The 21,695-nt window shown below is 44.6% G+C and overlaps 1 protein-coding gene across 4 annotated transcripts in view; it reads left to right on the plus strand.

Moving 5' to 3' along the window:
* The first annotated feature begins 284 nt into the window (after window positions 1–284).
* The window catches only part of LOC135320456 (neuroligin-4, X-linked), a 303,270-nt gene continuing 281,859 nt past the window's right edge, over window positions 285–21,695 (plus strand). For 2 of the 4 annotated variants that reach the window (XM_064483595.1, XM_064483597.1), the window contains exon 1: window positions 2,665–3,024. The gene's annotated coding sequence lies outside the window, so the exon portion shown is untranslated. Of the gene's footprint in view, window positions 373–1,080; window positions 1,177–2,664; window positions 3,025–3,196; window positions 3,988–21,695 lie in introns of those variants that run through there. The other 2 variants (XM_064483594.1, XM_064483596.1) reach the window with 2 other exon arrangements.

Below are 21,695 nucleotides of genomic sequence, written 5' to 3' on the forward strand. Positions count from 1 at the left end.
GGTCCCAGAGCACAGAGATGAGAACTAGAGGAATAGGTCCCGTATGGAGTCAAGGTAGCTGTTCTCTGTTACAATGCCTTCCCAGCTGAGAGCTCTCTTTCTCTGAAGACCCTCACTCCACCATTTCCACCCCGAGGATCCCTAGAAATTCATAACCTCCTGGTAATCTTTCTTTATTTTTTCCCCCTTAGGCCATTGTCTCCGTTATCCACTAGACTGTATGCTTCTTCAAAAACAAAGGGACGTGTGCTACTCACAGATTCATTTTTAGTGCTTAGGACCATGCCTGTGCTCAAAAGATACTTGATGAAATTGTAAATCAGTCAATCAATTCACGCTTTCGTGGCAAAGCCAGTGACCTTCTGAACTGCTGTAAGTTGTCATGTTCAATTTGAGGCTGTGCTTCTAGGCTCTACTCTGGGAAGTGTATATGTCTGTGTCCATACTTATATTTTTGTATTTATAGATAATGGTGTTACTAATTTGAGGGAAAAGCTATACTTATTAGCAATACTATTATGTTACTACATCTTAACTATCTATTCAATAATAGCAAAATACATACTTACATAAGACATATGTATGTTTCTTCTTAAATATACCTATGTATATATGTATATAAGTGATTATAAATAGCTCTCTATATATCTATGTGTATAATATAGACATGACGTATATATACATAGCCTTTGGTAAAGGATATTTTCATGCATATTATGTCATTTAGTCATCCCTAGGAACCCACAGGAAAGCTTTTATTTTAAATTGAGGTATAGTTGACTTACAGTGTTGTGTTAGTTTCTGGTGTACAGCAAAGTGATTCAGTTACACATATATTTTTTTCATATTCTTTTTCATTATAAGTTATCACAAAATACTGAGTGTAGTTCCCTGTGCTATATGGCAGGACCTTGTTGTTTATCTCTTCTGTATATCCTAGTGTGTATCTGCTGATCCCAAACTCCTAATTTACCCCTCCCCTACTGTCCCCCTTTGGTAACCCTAGGTTTGTTTTCTTTGTCTGTGAGTCTCTTTCTGTTTTGTAAATAAGTTCATTTGTGTCATTTTTTTTTTTTTTAGATCCACAGGAGAGCTATTTTAATCACTGTTTCACAGATATATTCCCCAAGATTCATAGAACCTCACAAACTTTCCAACAGGTCAAAGCGAGCAGAGGTAAGACATGTGATTTGAAACTAGGTTCCCAACGCAACGTTCATTATCTTCCCGACTGCTGGCCATGCCCCCTCCCTGAGAGTCCTTCTCCTAAAACTTGTGAGGAATCCCTAATTATGCCATCCCACCAAATAATGACAGCCGGTTGGATGCCTAAGTTTGCTGCCTTAATGTGAAAGCAGTTGTGAGGAGACCCTGTGGATCGAGGACATTATCTTTGTCGTTCAATAAATAAACTCATAGACTTGTGAAATAACGTTAAGAAAAGGAAACATTTATTTAGAGCTTCTTCCATGCCTAGTCCGTATTACCTAGCATCTCACAGTGATATTACGAGGTCGTTTCTTTTATCTTCTGCATCTTCCAGAGACAGAAAGCCAGACAAAGCATTTGAATGCACATCTAAGGTCGTATGTAACTTGAACCCAATATGGCTTGAGAATCTGCATTCATATTGCCACAACGCTATGTCGTGTTTTACAGATTTATCAGTGAGGCCCTTCAGACATTGCCCCAATTTACAGCCAACTCCCTCTAACCCAATGGTAAACAGCAGGTCATATTACCAAGCTTGAAATTGGCTGGAAAAGATTAACTCCTGGATCCCAGAAGTGAAAAAAATTAAATATATCACTGGCAGATCCTCGCAGCATCTCCAATTTTTTTTTTATTATTTATTAAAAACATTTCCCCCTAGTTGTATGGAGATATACTTGGCACCGAACATTGTATCAGTTTTAGGTGTACAATATAATTTGGTCTATGTGTATATTGCAAAATGATTGCCACCATAAACTTAGTGATCACCTCATATACTTACACATTTTTTTTCTTGTGATGAGAACCTCTAAGATCTACTCTCTTCACACATTTCAGATATAAAAATACAGTTACTCAATGTTTTATTCATCAATATCATTACTGTATAAAGAAGGAAACAAACGAACAAATCCCAAAAGGCATTAACCCATCACCTGGGCATAGAAGAGGTTCGGTCCTTTGCGGATCTGCATTCTAATTTTGCTGTCTGTGTGTATGTCATTGATGTGTGTGTGTGTATGTGTGCGCTTCCCAATGCAACCACCATGATAACGTCCAGAAACAGTAACGCATTCCGCACCCTGACCCCGGGGAATAGCTCACACTGCTGGCTGGCACTCTCGCTGGGAGAGCATGACCTTAAAGAGTTAAAGATGTTTGCAAGTATCGGTGTTTGGGGTTCTCTGCAGGGCCTCTGAGCAGGGCAGGGAAAGCAGAGAGGAGGCCCTCCCGTGCGTGTGTGTGTGGCGCGGCGGCCCAGTGCGGCAGGCTCACCTGTCCCGCCGCCGCGGCACCGGGCAGCGCTCTGCTCCAGCTGGTCTGCGCTGGGATTAGCGGCTCTTCGCATCGGCTTGTGGCTGTGGCTGTGGTTTCTGTAGTGACGGGGCCGACTGCGGAGAGCCATTGGCTGCTGGCTTTGTAAATTTCATTCAGTTTGGTCCAATAGCAGAGGGGGAGCTGGGAGCCATCGGGACCTCTCGCTTCAATCTCTCTCTTTCTTGCAGACCGGTTTCTGTCTTTCCATACAGAGCTCTTATTCAGACCCTTCCCGCTGCCCTTCCTGCTCCGACTGTGTGCTGTGTCTTCCTCCCCCGAAGACTATTTACGGCAGAAACAACGAATTTCCTCCAAACGGCGGTGCCGGTGGTCCTCACATTCCTTCGGGGGAGCCACTGTAGCTGGCCCTGGAGAGAGCCAAGGCGCCTGGACTTGACACGTCCTGAATCATACCCTCGGCCAGGGCTCCCTAGAAAAATCTGGATGTATAAAAATAACACTTCCAGCCCATGCTGCTCTCCCCCGGCTAAGGTAGGTGCCCTTTTTTGGTTGTTCGTTCTTTTTTTTTTTTTTTTTTTAAAGATGTGTCTCTGGGTTATTATTATTTTTTTAAGCCTTTTTCACATTTTGGCTTGTCTGTGCTCCCCAGCAAAAGATAATCAGCCTGACTGCAAACGTTTGCGCTTCCCTTTATCCGACATTAAAAAAAAATTAAAAAAAAAATTTTTTTTTGAAAATTTGGATAGGACGTTCTTCCATCTGTCGCTCCATTTCTTAGGTGTGGGTGGGAGTGTGGACATATATGTTCGGCGTGTCCTGTGAACGCTTCATGCATATCTCGACAGAAACATTACATGGTTTTTTGTTTGTTTGTTTCTCCCTTTTGACTTCAAGAAAAAAAAAAATTGGGACCATCGTGGTCTGGAAGCATTTTGCTGCAATCAGCTATTAGAACGGCTCCGGGCCGTGTGTGATGTGTTTACAAAGTAGCGCTGTGTTACATAGAAATAAACAGAGGAGTGTGGCGGGGAGAGGAGGAAAAAAAATATATCTGCAATACAGGGCGAGAAAGAGCGAAGCCCCAGTTCTCTGCAAACCGAGGCTGGAGCTGGAGGCAGGAGGACTTCTTTCTGGAAACTGTGAGCAACCAAGGGCTTTCTTTCCTCCTCCTCCTTTAAGGAAACTGTCAGGTACCACCTCCCGGGGTGCAATTTGGGGGGGGGGGTGGTTAACCAGAGAGTAAAAAAAAGGGAAAACAGGCTTAGCTGGGTTTGCATGAAGCGATTTTTTTTTCCTCCTTCCTCTGCTGGCCTTGGATAAGATGACGGCGTGTGTGATGCACGAAATAGCGCACGTGATTGATTAAGACCTGGCTGGGCTTTGCTGGGGAGCGACCCGGGCGCGCTGGAGACCCGCGGTGAAGACGAAATGACGGTGGCTCAGCGCTCTTTCTGCAAAGCTGGGAGCGGGCTACCTGCCCCCCCTCCTTTTCCCGTGCGTGTGGCTTGGGGGAAGGTGGCGGGGGTGTGGGGGTGTGTGGGTGGGGGGGTGGGGGGGGCAGCTGGTGGTTTTGCTTCTTCGGGGGCCTTTGGGTCTGGCCTGGACCTCGGCGAGGGGCACGCAGCTGCCGCCCGAGCACGGTCCCCGAGCTGCCCGCTTTTCTGGAGGACCACAAAAGTTGGTAGCCGCGGGGACAGGCGCTGGGCGCCCTAGCCGGGGTCTCAAGGGATGCAGACCCCATTGGCGCCCACAGAGAACCCGGGTCCCCTGGGGTAGAGCCCGCGGGGCGCATGGCCCGCCGGTCCTCTTGTCCGAGGTGAGACCGGGGCTCTGGGGAGTCGGTTCTAATTTGCGCACCACCCCCATAATCTTGGGCACGGTAACAGACAACCCCCATCCCAGAGCTCTCCGGCATCCCGCGCTTCAGATCCCGCCCTCCCCCCACGCCTTCCCAGCAGACTTCATCCCGACCTCTCCCCCCTCCCAACCCCCCACCATTCCCCAGCCATTCCCGCGCGGCTCGGCCTGACCCCCTCCTACTCCAGGGGGCCGAACTGGTGGCCAAGATCCGCCGAGCCCGCAGCCTGGGGGCGGGGGCGGGGGGGGGGCGCCGGAGGTGGGTGAGGGGCTCTGAGAGGATTGTAAAAGCAAGTGAACTTGAGTCGCGCCCCCTCCTCAAGGCCGCGGCGGAGGCGCCCCTGGCCTGCGCCCGCACTCGCGTGCCCTGACCTGCGGACACGCGGGCGGGGTGCGATGGGATGCAGGGATGTGTCGCTCAGCTGGAAATGGTGCGGGGGTCGGGGGCTTGCGGTGGGAGCACAGGCTGAGGCCCCCGCCTGCACCCCCCACCCCACGACTGCTACCTCCCCCTCCCGCTCGCCAGAACGCCCTCCGCCTCTCTGTCTCCCAGATGCCCGCTCTTCCCCCGTCCGCGCCGCAACCTGTCCCCGATCTTTCGGCCCCCGGAGAACCACTAGGCTCCGTTGCCCCGCACGGGTCTTCCGGGCCGGCCCCCCGGGCTTTGCGCCCCCGGATCCGGGCCCGGGCCCCGCGCAGCCCTGGGCCCGGGCGCACCATTCCGGCGCCTGCTCGCCGCCAGACACAGCCCCCTTTCTTCCCGGAGCGGCGGGGGCGGGAGCCGGGGGTCACTCCAACCCCCGCATCCCCGCGGCCTGGCCTGGACCACCCTGGGAACGGATGTCCTCCTCGGAGGGCGAGGGGCACCCGGAGGACGTCCTCTGCATCCCTTCTGCCCCTTTCCCAGAGGCTTTTTAAATTTTTTATTAAAAAAAAAATTTTTTTTTTTGGCTGCGGGTTTCCTGTTCTCCGACTCCTTCCTCTGAACCCACCAGCAGGTGTGGTTTCTTTTTATTTATTTTTGGAGCCACTAGGCTGCCATTTCGGGGCTAGCGGGGGAGGAGGGTGCAGGAGGCAGCGTCGGGGGTCCAGGGGGTGGCGGTGGGGTGGCTCCCGCCCTGCGCGGCGGCTGGCCGCCTGCGCCCGCGCTGGGTGCGCGCGGAATGAATTAAGCTGAGAGCCTGGGCGAGTCTGGGGTGAGCCGGCACCGCGGACCCCCATCTGTCATTTGGACCCAACTTCAGAAATTTGGGGTGAGGGTTGTCGGGTGCGGGTTATCGAACTAAGCAGGTGCTGTTTTTGCGAACAGAATCCACAAGGTGGTAGTGTGGACTCTTCCTTTGATTTTGGTTTGATTTGATTGGATTTGGTTTTTTTTTTTTTTCTCCCTTCTATTTGGTCAGTTGGGAGAAACGGCTTTCTGTGCCCATATCCTGTGCTTTTTTTTTTTTTTTTTTTTTTTTTGGGAAGGGATCCGCCGTTGGCCGGGCGGGCACATCCAGGGCGCGCGGTGCATCGAACTGTTCTCTAACTGGAGGCGGTGCAAGCTACCTCCCTTTTCAGACTCGGGACGCAGCCGGATTTGAGGGACCGGGCGCAGAGGGAAAAAAGAGAGAGAGAGAAAGGAAAAAAAAAAAAAAAGAAAGTTTGGGGAGACTTAGTTATCCTGACGAGGCAGCATTTGCAGGTTGTGTAGGAGTTCTGCGGGCAACCCAGGAGTGCGTGCCGAACACATGGGGGGTGAGTGCCTTGCTGCGCGAGAAATGACCAGGGCGTGCAGACCTGACTTCCCACCAGAACAAAGCCAGCCTCAGCTGTGAAGACAGCTGCGCCGTTTGAATGGAGAGGCTCAGCGATTCTCCTAGAGGGCGGCAGATCGTGGAGAAGCGATCCGATGGCTGAGAAATCTGCATGTTTTTGTAGGGGCAGATCTGAGGAGTGGGCAATGATTCCCTGCCTTTCCTTGGCTGTGGGAAGGGTTGGACCGCAATCCTGAAAGTCCTCAGGCTGGATTTCTCTGTGTAGATGGAGGGGAAGGTCTGTGTGGGTGGGTGTGTTTGTCTGTGGCAGGGGTGGAGTGGGGCGCGCGTATGGCCCATGGCTGCATCCATCCCTTATTTCCAGATTTAAAGAAAAAAAATTCGAATTTCAAAAATGGATCTCCAAATTAGGAATGTAAGAATGTTCATGGAAGCCTCTGCAAATATTTATTTTCTTGCCAGATTAGAAGTTCCGTATTCCATTACGGAAGGAAATGTCTTTGGAAATATATATATATAGCAATTTTAAAGAGTATTTTCCTTGACATGTAAGTGAGCAATCCAGGCTAGTAGTAGCAACTGGAAAACGACTTCATCAGTTTTAAATCACTGGATTCAAATGACAGGTTTAATTTTTTTGGAAACCAGAATGATTTCGAGCAGGGATGGAATGATAATTGCATTCTCATGATGATGGCTATGCTTAGATGCTGTTTTCAAGGTGCTTGCATCTACTTTCCTTTGGTGGAAGAATTGTGGCTTTCCTTTGTGCTTGATTTGTCTGTTTATTTATTTTTATTTTTATTTTTTTTGCTAAATAAAGTAATGCTAAACTTACAGTTGGCCTTAAACCAGGTCTCCAGCTAATTTTTACTCAAATGTAAGAATAGAGAAGATACTTGCTCAGGGACCAGTTGTTACAGGAAGTGGATAAAGGCAGATACATCCGTGCTATTTAATTTACAGTTGAACAGATGTGGACAATTCCAAAGTTCATTTTCCTTGGGTGGGGGCGCCTGGAATATAGACTGACAATAAGTATATATATGGGGGGGGGATTCTTTATTTCTGAACTCGGCCTTTTCTTTTTTTTTTTTTTTTTTTTCCTTTGTGCTAATTTGTGGAAAGCGTCTGGTCTCTACAAAGATGAGTGTGTCTCCTCTCTATACATCACCTTGCTTTCAGAATGTGCAAAAGTCTCTTTAGAAAGTCTTCAGAATATTGTGCTTTTATGCCTGGACCACAACCATGACCACCACCACACACACACACACACACACACACACACACATACACGCAAAACCCAGAGAGGGTTCCCACAAAAGTAAATGTTCAAGTGCATGGGGACTGGCTGGGTTTACGGTTCCTCCGTTTTAATTGGTGCTCCCTGTCTTAAATCTTTATCACACAGCATCCTCAACAATGCAACTCATGCACAAAACTTGAGTTGTTCAGATAAAGCAACCATAGGAAGATATTTAAAGTCCTTGAATGCCCTCACTCTGAAGACAGGCTTCTCTGCTTAAAAACATACTTAAATTTCCAAATTTGGTGACAGCTGATTTTTTTTTTTTTTTTGCATTTGAAAATTAAGGGTAAGAAACAGATTTTTTCTTTTTTTTTAGTGCAAAAACAAGAACTGTATTCTTTCTGTAATGGTCTCCACCCTTCACAGTGTATATATTTTATTCCCCAATGAGAAAAAATATGTTCAGGGTTTAGTTTAAATCAGTTGCCCAGTTTAAAAAAAAAATTCTGAATACTGTATCTTTTCCGAGGAGACCCTTCGTCTTCTACTTAATTACGTTCAAGAATTCTGAGACAGACTCTGCCCTTCTGATTAGTCCCAAACAACTGATGTCTTAAACTTGTCAGCTCCCAGTATGAAACCAAACAGCCTGCTTTTGCCCAGTTCCATCAAGAGACAGTGAGAATCTTGAAAATTGAGCCCACGTCTTCCTAGGCCATTAGGTCATCTGTTGTGGGTGGTGACCATTCATGGGCTGTTCACCCCATGAATATTTTCCAGTTTTGTCATTTTTCTCTAAACGACCTACATTGGGCCTTTCAAAGCCTCTTCTGTTCTTTGCTTCGTGAATGGCCCCATGAGACGCCCGCCCTATTCCTTCGTGGTGGGCAGGAGGGGGGTGCAGAGTAGCACAAATGAAGAAGGGAGGAGAAAGCAAGGGGCCTTGCCTACAAGTTTGAACTTGGCCACTGAGGCTTGGAAGGGCCATTTCTCTCTGTGGTGGTTACATAACCCAACCGTGAAATAAAAGGCGTATGAAACCAGCGCCTGAGCGGAGAACAGCCCGTCCATTTAGGGATCTGGCTTCAAACGTCAGACGTTGACAGTTGACATCACCTGTCCCAGGTGTGTGCGCTGAACCCCCGGGCTCCACCTGCCTGTGGAAATTGACCAGTTTCCAGAATGATCATTTCCTCTGACCCAACCCACCTTCCTCCTCCTGTAAGTGGTTGAACCCCAGTAAACATAAAATATTCGGTAAGGTGAGCTTCTTGACATGGAATTTTTAAAAACTGAAGTGTAGTCAGTTTAACAAGGTGAGATCTTATGGGATTGATCCCAGAGGGGAAAAGTGCAATTGTCTTAGGGAGGATGTGAGGGAGAAGAAACCCTGCAGGGCCTCGCTGGATGCATCTTAAGGAGATGGTGTTAATTACATGACAAGGGCTTTCCCAGCTCTTTGGAAATGAGGAGAAGGAACCCCGAGTTTTGTCGGGGTGTTTTTATTTAAAATGTGTGTGCTGGAAACAGTGATTTGCCCCAGGAGCAGAGCATGAGGGTCTGGCTTCCCATTGCACCTTCTTGGGCTGGGTGTGTTGAGAGTGGTGACCGCCTCTAAGAACGTAACTCACTCCTTATGCTTAACATATACTTGAAGTTACTGTGATTTTTTTTCCCTGGCAACCCCCTTCCACTCTTTCATCCTATGAATTTGCTTCTCTTAGGTATCTGCAGGCATCAGCCCCTCCTCCAGTCCCCTTGTTCATTTTTGTTTGTTTGTTTTTCTCTTTTGCGGTTGGCGGGCTGGGGAGGAAAGAACACATGTTTTACAAAGTGCACGTCTTTCCATCGCGAAACTTGGCTTCCGATTTTTCTACGTGAAGATGGAAAGAATCTTGGTGAAGGTTTTGGATCCTCTTAAAAAAAAAAAAAGCACGAGAGTGAAAGAAAGCGTGATTGGCAGTGGTGAGAGGTGTTAGGGTGGGCGCGAGTTTATTTTTGCAGAGCGCGGAAAACGTGTCTTGGGCTGTGCTCCTAGAGCTGTGATGGGCTTTGCACATGGTGTTTCATGTATCAGCGTCGCCTGTGCTTGGTTCAGAACTGTGACAGGGACATGGATCATGTTACCTCGGAGGGGGTCCACTGGCTTCTGCCACTCAGTCTGCAGCATCCAACTGTGGTCTGAGAAAACAGCCAGTGGGGAAGGGGGTGTGGGGACCAGAGCCCATTGGGGTGGAATGCCTGTCATGTTTTCAGATTTTTTTTTTTTTTTTACTCCTTTGAGTATCACTCTGTGGATGGGCGAGGTGGGAAAACGTAAAAATAAACACAGTAAAAAATTGATTGAAGGCTAGTTGGGTTTACCTCGTTAGTTTTGGGTTTCATTACAGCATAGTGATTCAGTATTTTTATAGGCTACACTCCATTAAAAGTGATGGAAAAATATTGGCTATATTCTCTGCACTGTACAAGGTATTTTTGTAGTTTATTTATCTTGTATCTGGTACTTTGTGTCCCTGAATCCTCTGTCCTGACGTCACCTCTCCCCGCTTCCCTCTCCGCGCTGGTAATAACCACTAGTTTGTTCTCTAGATCTGTGAGTCTGAGGAGACACGTCTTTTAAACAAATAAACTGTGTCACTGTTAACTGCTTTTCTCAGCCAGTCAGATATTCCCTCGTGGCCAAAAGGCGTGTGGTAAGAGCTGAAGTGTGTCTGAGTCTGTTTATAAACTTAGGTGTGCCCATATGCCCCAGTGCAACCGGGAGCCATGCCTCCCGTCGAATGTTCTTCTCACCCATTGCAACACATTAGAGCAAAGCAAACAAAAACAAAATACCAGAACGAAGAGTGTGCTTCTGCCTTGGTCATTCTCCGTGTCTTTGCTCCATCTTTCACCAAACGTAACTGATGGTAAAAAGAATTTCACAATATCAGTGACCTGCGGGGGAACTTCTGACTACGCCTCCTTGGACGGTGAAGACATTCATTAATACTGAGACTTAAAAGCCAGAATGAGAAAGAAAAATACCATATGATATCACTCATATGTGGAATCTGAAAAAAAAAAAAAAAAGGATACTATGAACTCATCAACAAAACAGAAACAGACTTGCAGAATTAGTAAACAATCTTACGGTTACCAGGGGCGAAAGGGGATGGGAGGAGATAAATTTGGGAGTTTTAAGATTTACAAATGTCAACCACTATATATAAAAATAGATTTTTAAAAAGTTTTTTTGTATAGCAAAGGGAACTATGTTCAATACCTTATAATAACCTTTAATGGAAAAAATACGAAAACAAATGTGTGTGTGTATATATATATATACACACGGCTGGGACATTGTGTTGTACACCAGAAATTGACACATTGCAACTGACAGTACTTCAATGAAAAAGAAATACAGAGACTTAAATAATTTGATAGAGTCTGCTTAGGGACAAGGCTCCCTTTTCTCTAACTCTCCTTCAAGCTTTCTCTTCTGGTTTGAGTCATAATTGCTAACGAGTTACGGAGCTCCAGGTGGCATACTGGGGTGGAGAAATGGACAATTTTGGCAGGGATCAAACTGGACACTCTGTTTTCAAAAGGCGCAGCTAAATAACCCTTTTATCTGCCTCGTGGGACATGCACGCCTTTATTTCTCTCAGCGTCCCGAGAACTCTGCTGAGGGACTGCTGTCCTTGCAAATGTCTGGCACAGTGATTGGCGACTCGGGTCAGCACGGCAGACAGACCCCGGGGTTCACGTTCAATAAACAGGAGACGCTCCAAGTCCCCAAAGTGCAGAAACTCATACTAGTCTCTTTGTGGTCTTGGGTCCCTGCTTCTTGCCAAGTTCCTCTTCTTTCCAGTTTGGCGTGGACCACACATTCGCAGTGCACCCACGGACACACAGGGGCAAATCCCAGCCCGCAGAAGAGCCACCGCCGAGGTGAATTAATGCCCGAGGACTTCCCGTCCCGGGCTGTCACTTCGCCACCGTGCGCAGGTTCTTTGGAAATAGCTTTCCAGGTAGACCGCAAACAGACGTGGGTCCCTGACATGTCGGTGTGCTTGCGTGTGGGCGCGAGCGGTCTCGGGACGGTGACAGCCACAGCAGAACCAAGCTGTTTCTTGCATAAAATCCTTTTATTGGCCAGTCATGTCTAGAAAGCCTTCACCATCTAAACCAGCTGAATTTCATTTGAATATATATGTTTATGATGATTGCTCTATTACTGTGTTTCTATATTGATGTAATTATATTTATATACTATGCATTCATATAATTGTCTTTATAGACAGTTTATATACTCTATCATCTCAAGATGCTTTATTTCAAAATTCGTTGGAAAGCCTTTACATAGATAATGAATAAAATTCATTTAGCTCCGGAATGTATTATATAAATACAATTGCATATTATATAATGTGTGTAAATATTTATCATATACAATAAATTAATACATAAATATGCAGTGCAGATAGAGATGAAGGTAAATGGGTAGATAGACAGTCTGATGTACATTTTCCAGAAGAAACCACTTCATACATGGCAAGTGGACTTGCAGGCTGGTCCTCAGACTCTGCATTTAATGGTCCACAACAATGATGTCTTCAAGTTCTAGTGACAGTGGAAGGAGCTATTCATGTTACCGTGGTAACAAGCATGTTGCAGCACTCACTGAAACATGAGAAACTGACACTTAGCGTGCTTCTTTGAGCCAGTTGAGGAGCCTTGCACCAGTGGGGACGTACGTCAAGCCATGTCTCCTTCCTGCCTGGATGGATAGACAGGACGGAGGGTCTATCTCAGCAGGACAGAAGCCGTGGCAGATCAGTGCTGCCTGCGATGGGCAAGGGAGTGGTGGGTGCGGGCAGTGGCTCTCCATCTGAGCATCTCTTTCTCCCCTGTGGGCTGCGTGCTGTTGGTCAGGTCTCTTGCGTGACCTTCAGTCAACATGGTAGGCTCAGGAATGGCGCTCCTTAGCATTGGCAAGAAAGAAATTCGGTGACTCAGTGACATGTGTCTTTTTCTGGAAACGAGCTTCTGACTCCAGTTTCTTCTTTCATTCATCACGTTTTTAAAATTGAAATGTAGTTGATTTACAATGTTGTGTTAGTTTCTGGTGTACAGCATAGTGATTCAGTTATATATATACATATATATATATATATATATATATATATATACACACACACACACACACATACATTTTTTTTTCTGATTCTTTTCCGTTATAGGTTATTACAAGATATTGAATATAGTTCCCTGTGCTCTGGAGTAGGACCTTGTTGTTCATATATTTTATATATAGTAGTTAGTATCTGCTAATTCCAAACTCCTGATTTATCCCTGCCACCCTTCTTTCCCCCCAGGTAACCATAAGTTTGTTTTCTATGTCTGTGAGTCTGTTTCTGTTTTGTAAACAAGTTCATTTGTATAATTTTTTTAGATTCCACGTTTAAGTGATGTCATATAGTATCTGTCTTTCTCTTTCTGACTTAGTTCACTTAGTATAGTCATCTCTAGGTCCATCCATGTTGCTGCAAATGGCATTACTTCATTCTTTTTCATGACTGAGTAGTATTCCATTGTATAAATATACCACATCTTCTTTATCCAGTCATCTGTCAATGGACATTTAGGCTGTTTCCATGTCTTGGCTATTGTAAATAGTGCTGCTGTGAACATTGGGGTGCATGTATCTTTTCAAATCAGAGTTCCCTCTGGATATATATCCAGGAGTGGGACTGCTGGATCATATGGTAAATCTATGTTTAAGGTTTTTTAGCAGTCTCCATAACGTTTTCCATAACGTCTGCACCAGTTTACATTCCCACCAACAGTGCACGAGGCTTGCCTTTTTTCCACACCCTGTCCAGCATTTGTTTTTGTGGCACTCATCACTTTTCTCGAGTGTGTCCCACTTGCAGGATTGGAAGTCAATTTAGTCTTGGTAATATAGTCATAGATTAGGCATGTACTGCCTCAAAATCCTTGCCTGGGTGTGAATGTCATAAGAAAGTTGCTAAGGCATTGAGTTCATGTGTACGTCACCCCTTCCCATTTTCTGCTATGCATTGTGGATTCTTAACTTCTTTTAATTCTCCCTCCCTCCTCCCTATTCCCCTCCCTCCCTTTCTTCTCCTGGTGTTGAGTGATGAGAGCTCAGAGGTCCTTAAAGGACTAAAGGAGTGAATGAAGGTAACTAGACAGAGGAATGGATGGATGAATTAGTCATGGAAGACCAGCAACAGGAAATGTCCAAAAACAGTTTCCTTGAGAATTTAATAGAAATGCTTCACACACCCCTTTGTGTAACTGCTTCTACTTTTAAAAGTTGTCAAACCCTCTGTTCCTAAAATGATTTTCATTTTAGTAAATCATGTGAGTGAATGCATACATAAAACACATGACTTTTTTCCTTATCTATTTTTTTAGTTGAAGGATAACTGATTTACAGTGTTGTGTCAATTTCTGGTGTGCAGCAAAGTGATTCAGTGATACATGAACATGCATATATTCCTTTCTATATTTTTTAATCATAAGTTATTACAATATATTGAATATAGTTCCCTATGCTGTACAGTAGGACCTTGTTGTTTATCTGTTTTATATATAACAGTTAGTATCTGCTAATCCCAAACTCCTAATTTATCCCTCCCCACCCCCTTTCCTCTTCGGTAACCAGAAATTTATTTTCTATGTTAAGACAGATTGCTTTGATTCAGTAAAGTACTGAGGGCCCATGGAATATTGTTTTTTTTTTAACATAACATAATGAATTCAGCCTCATTAATTAATGGCCTATCTGGTGGTCATTATACAGATCACCAAGCAGGAGGTAGATACTTCAGCATTTTTGCAGGCCTGACCATACATTCTCATGTTCCTGAATCTCAGAGATTGTCAAATCACAGATAATTGTCTCAAACTCCAGGACCGCCTCGTAGAATCCACTTTTCGACCATTTAAGGTCTTTGCCAAGACCTCCCATATTGGAATTCTGTCTCTCTCTTTGTCTTTTTTTTTTTTTTTTTTTTTTTTGTTGTTGAGGGGGAGAGGCAATTAGGTTTATTGATTTATTTAGTGTAGGTGCTGGGGATGGAACCCAGGACTTCATGCATGCGAGGCATGCGCTCTACCTCTGAGCTATACCCCCCCACCCCAGATTCTCTTCTAAAAAGAGGCTCCCAGATCAAATAATTTTGGAAAACCTCAGATGTCATACCCGCGTCTTGAATTTTACACTGAAAACAGACACATGAGTGACTTGAGACGCCCGGCACTAATGGATTCAGGAGACGTAGCGTAAATCGAGATTCTTTGTCACCAGTGCGAGGCAGATTCCCCGACTGCAGTCACGTACAAAGCTTCTATGGTGTTTTATTGACAGAGTGGAAGGAGAGGGGGAAAGGGTCTATGGGTAACTGGAAAGTGTTTAAATTCCCTAGGTAATCTAGAGAAATGGACTTGTTGCTTTTTTTTTTTCCTATTTCATTTATTGAACATTTCCTGAGGCTGTATTATCCACAGGACAGAACCCCACCCCCCCCAAAAAAATGATGTGTGAGAGCTGGGTGCGCACAGCAGAGCATGGACCATTCTCAAAGTGGTAGAGCACATGCGTAGCATGCATGAGGTCCTGGGTTCAATCCCCAGTCCCTCCTCTAAAAATAAATAAGTAAACCTAATCACCCCCCCCCCAAAAAAAAAGCACAAAGAAGCAGCTTGCTTCTGTGTTTAATTTCTCATGTCCTAGGTCCAATGTGAAGGAAAATAACAGCTTAATTGGACATTCATGAGTCTTTTAAAAATAAAGGCGGGTCATTGGGGCATATAGATGAACTGTTAGAAGTCAGGTTACTTTATGATTTTCAGATGGAGATGATGGACTTAAATTTTGGCCTCTTCCAACAGCACAGGCTATTAGAGTTAGTAAGCAAAGAGATGATCTGATAAAGGATGGGGGAGTTAGCCAGGAGCCTTGGGGAAAGGAAGGCTACCTGCCCTCGAGGCTGCCAGGGATGTCACCGTGTCCCAGTTTTAAGCCAGCAGGCTGGGTCTCTCTGCTGCAGCAGGACCAGCAAACACATCCACGTGCGTCTAAATTTACCCACATGCCACGCTTCCGCGGTGCCCAGCCCTGGAACAGTTCAGATCACTGTACGAGAATGATTTGGAGCTGGTGTTGTTAGAGAATCAGAACCCTGGGCAAGTCGAAGACACTCTGAGGATAAAAAAAACAAATGTAAAACACAAGGCAGAACCCTGATTTGTGGACTGACCTTTGCCTCGCAGCACAGAGCTGAGGGCTGCAGGATCCCTCAGCAGGCGGGTCAGGGGAACGCATCCCTCGCTGGGGTCTAAGGTCATGCAGACCCAGGAGGGACCGTCACACTTACATGGAGTCAAACAGCAGCTCAAGGTGTGGACAAAGGACGGATCATGCAGAGATACCAGGATGGCCAAACAGAAAGGTGGAGAAATCTGAATTTGTTAGCGTCAGCCAGCCAGCCTCAGTGAAAGGGTGATTGGTGGCTGAGCTGTGAACGATGCAACACATGAAAAAAAAAAAAAAAAAAAAAACAGGACGAGGAAGGAGCATCATATTTCCTATCCTGGGAAAAACACTGTCTCGGCTCCCATCTCCTGACATTCTGGGCTCATCGCAGAAATCAGTCAGCAGCGTGTTAGGGGAATCAGCGTGTGCTTCACACATCGCTTGGCTTAGAACTTGTGCTGCGCTGATTCTGCTAAAGTGATTTCACAGATCAACTTAATGTCCATGAATCTGTGTGATAATTTTATCGATTGGAAAGTCTCCCTGTGATGCATAACAAGAATCAGCTATTAAAATGTATCAAAAGTATGTGAAGTCATATAAACAAGCATGTGTATTCATTTCACAAGATTGGGGGGGCGTTGCTGTTGTTGAGACGACTATGTCTTCCCACGTAACGGTCGATGCGTCTTCCAGTTTCTCCTGAGGATGCCAGGAAGTGTCCTCTTACTGGCGGGGATTTCCCGGCAGCACTTGTCCCTAAGGACGTCCTAGGCAGCCACTGATGGGGGCGGCAGGTGGCTCCCTCTGGGTCTCGTGGGTCCTGGAGGTCCCACCAGAGGGGGTCCGAGTGGAACACAGCTGTTTTTCCTCTTCGAGTCGGACAGTCCTCCAAACTTCCTCGACAGGGAAGCAAATCCTCTCTTTCAATTAAGAACAGTATTCAAATACATACTATACACAATTTTTTTTTTAATATTTCACTTTATGGGGTCAGGGAGAGGATGCCATGATTCCAGGAAAGCATGTGTTTTTGTCCGCTTTTAATTCCAGGAATATGAAAATGAGCTTAAACCATTCCTGAATCACCCCTAGTAAGCGTAAAGCATAGTTGGTTGAAGTATGTGTGATAAAATAAGAAAATAATTTAGAACTGCAGGTTGTGAGGACTTGGAAGAAACTGACTCACTGTTTGTATCCCCTTGTTCACACACAAAGAAACTGAGTCACGCAGAGATGCAGTGATTTATCCCCGACTGCGCAGCTGGTCGGGACTTTCAAAACACCGTTCTTGAAATGAAGACCGAACACCTGTCATTTCAGGGTTTGCTCGCTCTGTTTTGGCCAGTTTATGAGAAGCTTAAGAAACCCGAGGCGTCCTCAAACAAGTTACTAAAACAAAGCGAGTGATTTCATTTTCAAAACCTACTTTTCTTTCTTTGGCACAGCAGAGATTTCAAAAGATCACGTCGTTCTGACAAAAAGAACTCGGGGAGAGAACTGGGGTGGGGTGGGGGGCGAAATTCCAAAACTGAAAGCAAAACTTGTTACTTGGAAATCAAAAAAAAATTTTTTTTCTGACTTACTTTGAAATCAACTGACCTGCTTCTGGTCTTCCTTTTCTCTTGATGCTTAATCAGTATCTGTGAGAACCGGGCGCCTCTGCATTTTTTTTTGCAACGTTACTTAATTGCACTTGCGTATCCCACCTGGCCGTGCTTCGCCCGTTCCTAGGAGGGGGTGCAACTTTTTCAGGCATGCTGTCTCCCCTCTCCAGACAGGATTTCGTTCAAGGTGGGACCTTTGTATCTGCTGTCTCCGCAAACACGAGTGGATTTTACTTCTCCATCCGTGTCTTTCCAGTCCTGGGAGATAGAATCCTGAGGAAAGAAATAACCACCATCCCTTAAATTTTAAAGACCACCAGAGGGGTGGCGGGGTGGTTCCTCTTTCTGGTGAACACAGGGGTCTTCATCTGTGCAGAGGGGGCGAAGGCAGAGCAGCAAGGTCAGTCAGTTCACAGGGGCTGGTCTGTGAGTGTCCGGTCACATTGAGGGCTTTCCACGGCCACTGGGGACTCTCCAGTAGAGAAGCCGACTTGGGGAAAGCTGTATTTTAACGGTGATTCACTTGCATCTGAGGGCTGAATCCAGAAGGACACAGAAGTGAGGATAAGGTGTTGCTGACTTACTATGAGCTGAACGATCTGTCCTGTGCATCAACAGAGTCCACTCCTGACCCCTGTATTTTTGGATAATGGTCTGTTGTCACGTGCATCTGAGGAGCCTGGAGTGTTAATCGGGTCACAGCTTTTATCGAGATGCTCTGCTCCATCACGGCTGTTTAATGCTTTTTACTCTAAGCCACTGAAAGACTTGAGCACGGAGACGGGGGTGAAGATCTCTTTGTGTCTGAGACCACCCCCACCCCCAACACCTCCATTTTCCATGATGTGTTATAGTGAATGCCCTTGAAATGTATCCCTTCTTATTTTGGGGAGAAGCGTTTAAAATGTTCAACTTGGCTGTTGCTGCTTTTTCTACGTGGGGCTTTGGTACCACGAGATTCAAGCCAGGAGCTCATGCTTCTGTGGGATGGAACGTTTCAGAGTGGGACGGTGGCAGCCCTGCCTCCCTGGGATTATAAGGCTGACCCTGATTCGTACATGTTAGTTTTACAAAATAGAAACCTTTTTTCTTGAGGGCACTTTTGCAATACAGGCAGACTTGGTTTTATTGCACTTTACAGAAAGTGCATTTTTTTTTTAAATATGTATATATACAAATTGAAGGTTTGTGGTAACCCCCTGGGGACCAAGAGTCTGTCTGCATCATTTTTCCGACAGCGTTTGCTCACTTCATGTCTGTGTCACATGGTAGTAATTCTCTCAGCGTTTCAACCTTTGTCATTATGGTTATATTTGTTACGGTGACCTGTGATCGGTGATCCTGGATGTGATGTCTGTGCTATGCTGAAGGCTCAGAGAATGGTCAGTAACTTTTAGCAATAAAGTATTTTTTAATGAAGGTCTGAACATGTTTTTTTAAGACACAATGCTATTACACAGCTTAAAAGACTCCGGTCTAGTGTAAACATAACTTCTATATCCATTGGCAAGCCAAAAAATTCGCGTGACCGGCTTCACACAAATGGTCTGGAAGCAAAGCTGCCGTATCTCCGAGGGTATGCCTGTACCGCTTTTATTTTTAAAAAACGCACTTTGATTGAAAATAGTTCTAGATTTACCAAAAACATCGTAAAGATAGTCCAGAGAGTGTCTGTTGTCCCGACATCCAGTCACTGTCTGATAGGACTACGAGACAGCTGCTGAAACCGAGCCATGAGACTGGCACAATCCTGTTAACTAAACCGTACACTCTGTGTGGATTTCACTGATTTTTTTAACCTAATGATGCTTTTTTTGTTTTTTTTTTTTTTTCGGTCCTAGGTTCCCATCCAGTATATTACATTGCATTTATTATTATTATTTTTCAATCCAGCAGACTTTGTTCCCCACATTGCATTTAGCTCTGATGTTTCTTTTTCTGTCTAGTCTGTGACCTTGTTTTCCATGAGTTTAATACCTTCATGTTATTATGTAGAAAGTCCCCTAGTTGGGGTCTGGTCTGTCTGATGTTTTCGACTGGGGTCTGTGTTTGGGGGAGGAGAGCCATGAATATAAATGACCTTCCTCATCCTGTCCAGGGCACGTCCTATCACCATGTTGATGTTGACCGTGATTACCAGGTTGAGGGGCAGCGTCTGCTGGGTTTTTGCGCCGTCACACCCCACCTTCACCTTTTCACAGTCTGTTCTTTGGAAGCGAGTCACTTAAAAGTGCCCTCAAGGCGGGGAGCATCCAATGATGGAATATTGGCATCAGTTTTTTATTTATTTTTTTTAGAATTTCCCCTCTGAGGAAGATCTATCCTTCCTGCCACCCTTTATTTACTGATTCATTCAGTTGTTCCTTTATGTCTGTACAGAGTCATGGATATTTAGTTTGTACTTGACGTACCACAGTCCAAACCTGCCCTGCTGTTGCTTTGTTATTTATTGTACTTTGTGGCTACAGTTTGGACACATAGACATCTTTGCCTTTTGATAACTGGAAAAGCAGAGAACCCTACCTGGTAGAACCACTAGAGGAAAACTTCCATCCAGGGTTTGGACCAGGGAGGAGGAGTCTATTCTTGGAAACACCAGATGTGACTCTGCTGTTTCACTCAGACTCTTGCTTGTGTCTGTCAGCTCTGCTCACCCCGCTGTCTCCAGGGTGTTTACCTTACAACCTGCCAGTTTCCATCAGGAAGTCTCAGTGGACGGGCAGAGCTCACAGTGTTCTTCACGGTCTCTCATTGCATTCATCTGTAGCTTTGTGTGTGTGTGTAAGTGCAGGAAACAGAATGCCCATCTTGCAGCTTGAGGTTGGCATGGCACTCACTCCTTCCCACACCTCATCGGAATATTTTTCTATAAAGAGGCACAAAGTTCAGGGAAGTTTTACTGACCAGAGACTTCTCCCTGGCACCCTGTCCAGTTTTCAGATCTCCATGACCATGGCCATGTTTTCATCATGATCAATATTTGAAAAAGTAATTTCATCCTCTTAACATTACCCTGTGGGTTTTAATATAAAATTTTAATATGCACACCGTGGTTATCACTTAAGTGTTTCTTAAGAAGAAGTGTTCCTTTTTGAATTCTGGTAATGGGATCCATTTAATGAATAAGTCATAGACGCACACTGCAGCCTTTTCAAGGAGATTTTAGGGACAGTGTGTTTTTCTTTACAAAGAAGGACCGAGGAGTGTTACAGGAATATAGAAGTTTTGAGGAAAAAAAATGTAAACAACAATTTTTGTTCCATAAGCCAGTGGTTAAGCAATTTGTATAATTTCTGTCAGAATTTACTGAATGTTTTAATTATCTCAATATTTTAGTTATTTATCTACATCTTTATCTGTATATGTGTGTGTGAATACATATATATAAAACTATATGCATATTCCACTTGTATCTGTATTATCTGTACCATCTATATTGTAACCACATCTATAACTAAACCTATATCATATTATTCCTACCTATATGCATGTCTGAATTATTTCCATATTTATATTTTATCTATAACCATATCTTTCTTTATGTACCTCTTATATAAGATCTGTCTGTACCCATGCCACTTAGAACTTAACATTTTCCCTAATATTGTAACAAAATTTAGGATTATTACAAATCCTTATAAGCATTATTTTTCATAATTAATTTTTTCAAGGAGGTTATGTCTTACATTATGTAATCATTTATTTAGTATTTTTTCCATTCTAGGTTATTACAAAACATTGAATATAGTTCCCTGTTCTATATATTAGGACCTTGTTGTCTACCTATTTTATATATAGTAGTTTGTATCTCTTAATCCCAGACTCCTAGTTTATTGCTTCCCACTCTTCCCCTTTGGTAACCATCAATTTGTTTTCTATGCCTGTGAGTCTGTTTCTGTCTTGTAAATAAGTTTATTTGTACTATTTTTCAGATTCCACTCATGTGATATTTGTCTTTCTCTGACTTCACTTAGAGTGACAATCTCCAAGTCCACCCATGTTGCTGCAAATGGCATTATTTCATTCTTTTTTATGGCTGAGTAGTATTCCATTGCATAAATATACCACAACTTTTTTATCCAGTCATCTGGGTTGATGGACATTCAGGTTGTTTCCATGTCTTGGCTACTGTAAATAGTGCTGCTGTGAACACTGGGGTGCAGGTGTCTTTTCAAATTAAGAGTTTCTTCCAGATATGTACCCAGGAGTGAGATTGCTGGATCAGAGAGTAAGTCTATTTTTCACTTTTTAAAGAACCTCCTTACTGTTCTCCATAGTGGCTGCACCAATTTGTGTTCCCACCAGCAGTGTAGAGGGGTTCCTTTTCCTCCACACCCTCTCTAGCGTTTATTATTTGTAGTCATTTAGATGATGACCATTCTGACTGGTATAAGGTGTTACCTCATTGTAGTTCTGATTAGCATTCCTCTGATAATTAGCAATATTGAGTATCTTTT

This window comes from Camelus dromedarius, chromosome Y (genome assembly GCF_036321535.1).
Source record: "Camelus dromedarius isolate mCamDro1 chromosome Y, mCamDro1.pat, whole genome shotgun sequence".
Classification (NCBI taxonomy): domain Eukaryota; kingdom Metazoa; phylum Chordata; class Mammalia; order Artiodactyla; family Camelidae; genus Camelus; species Camelus dromedarius.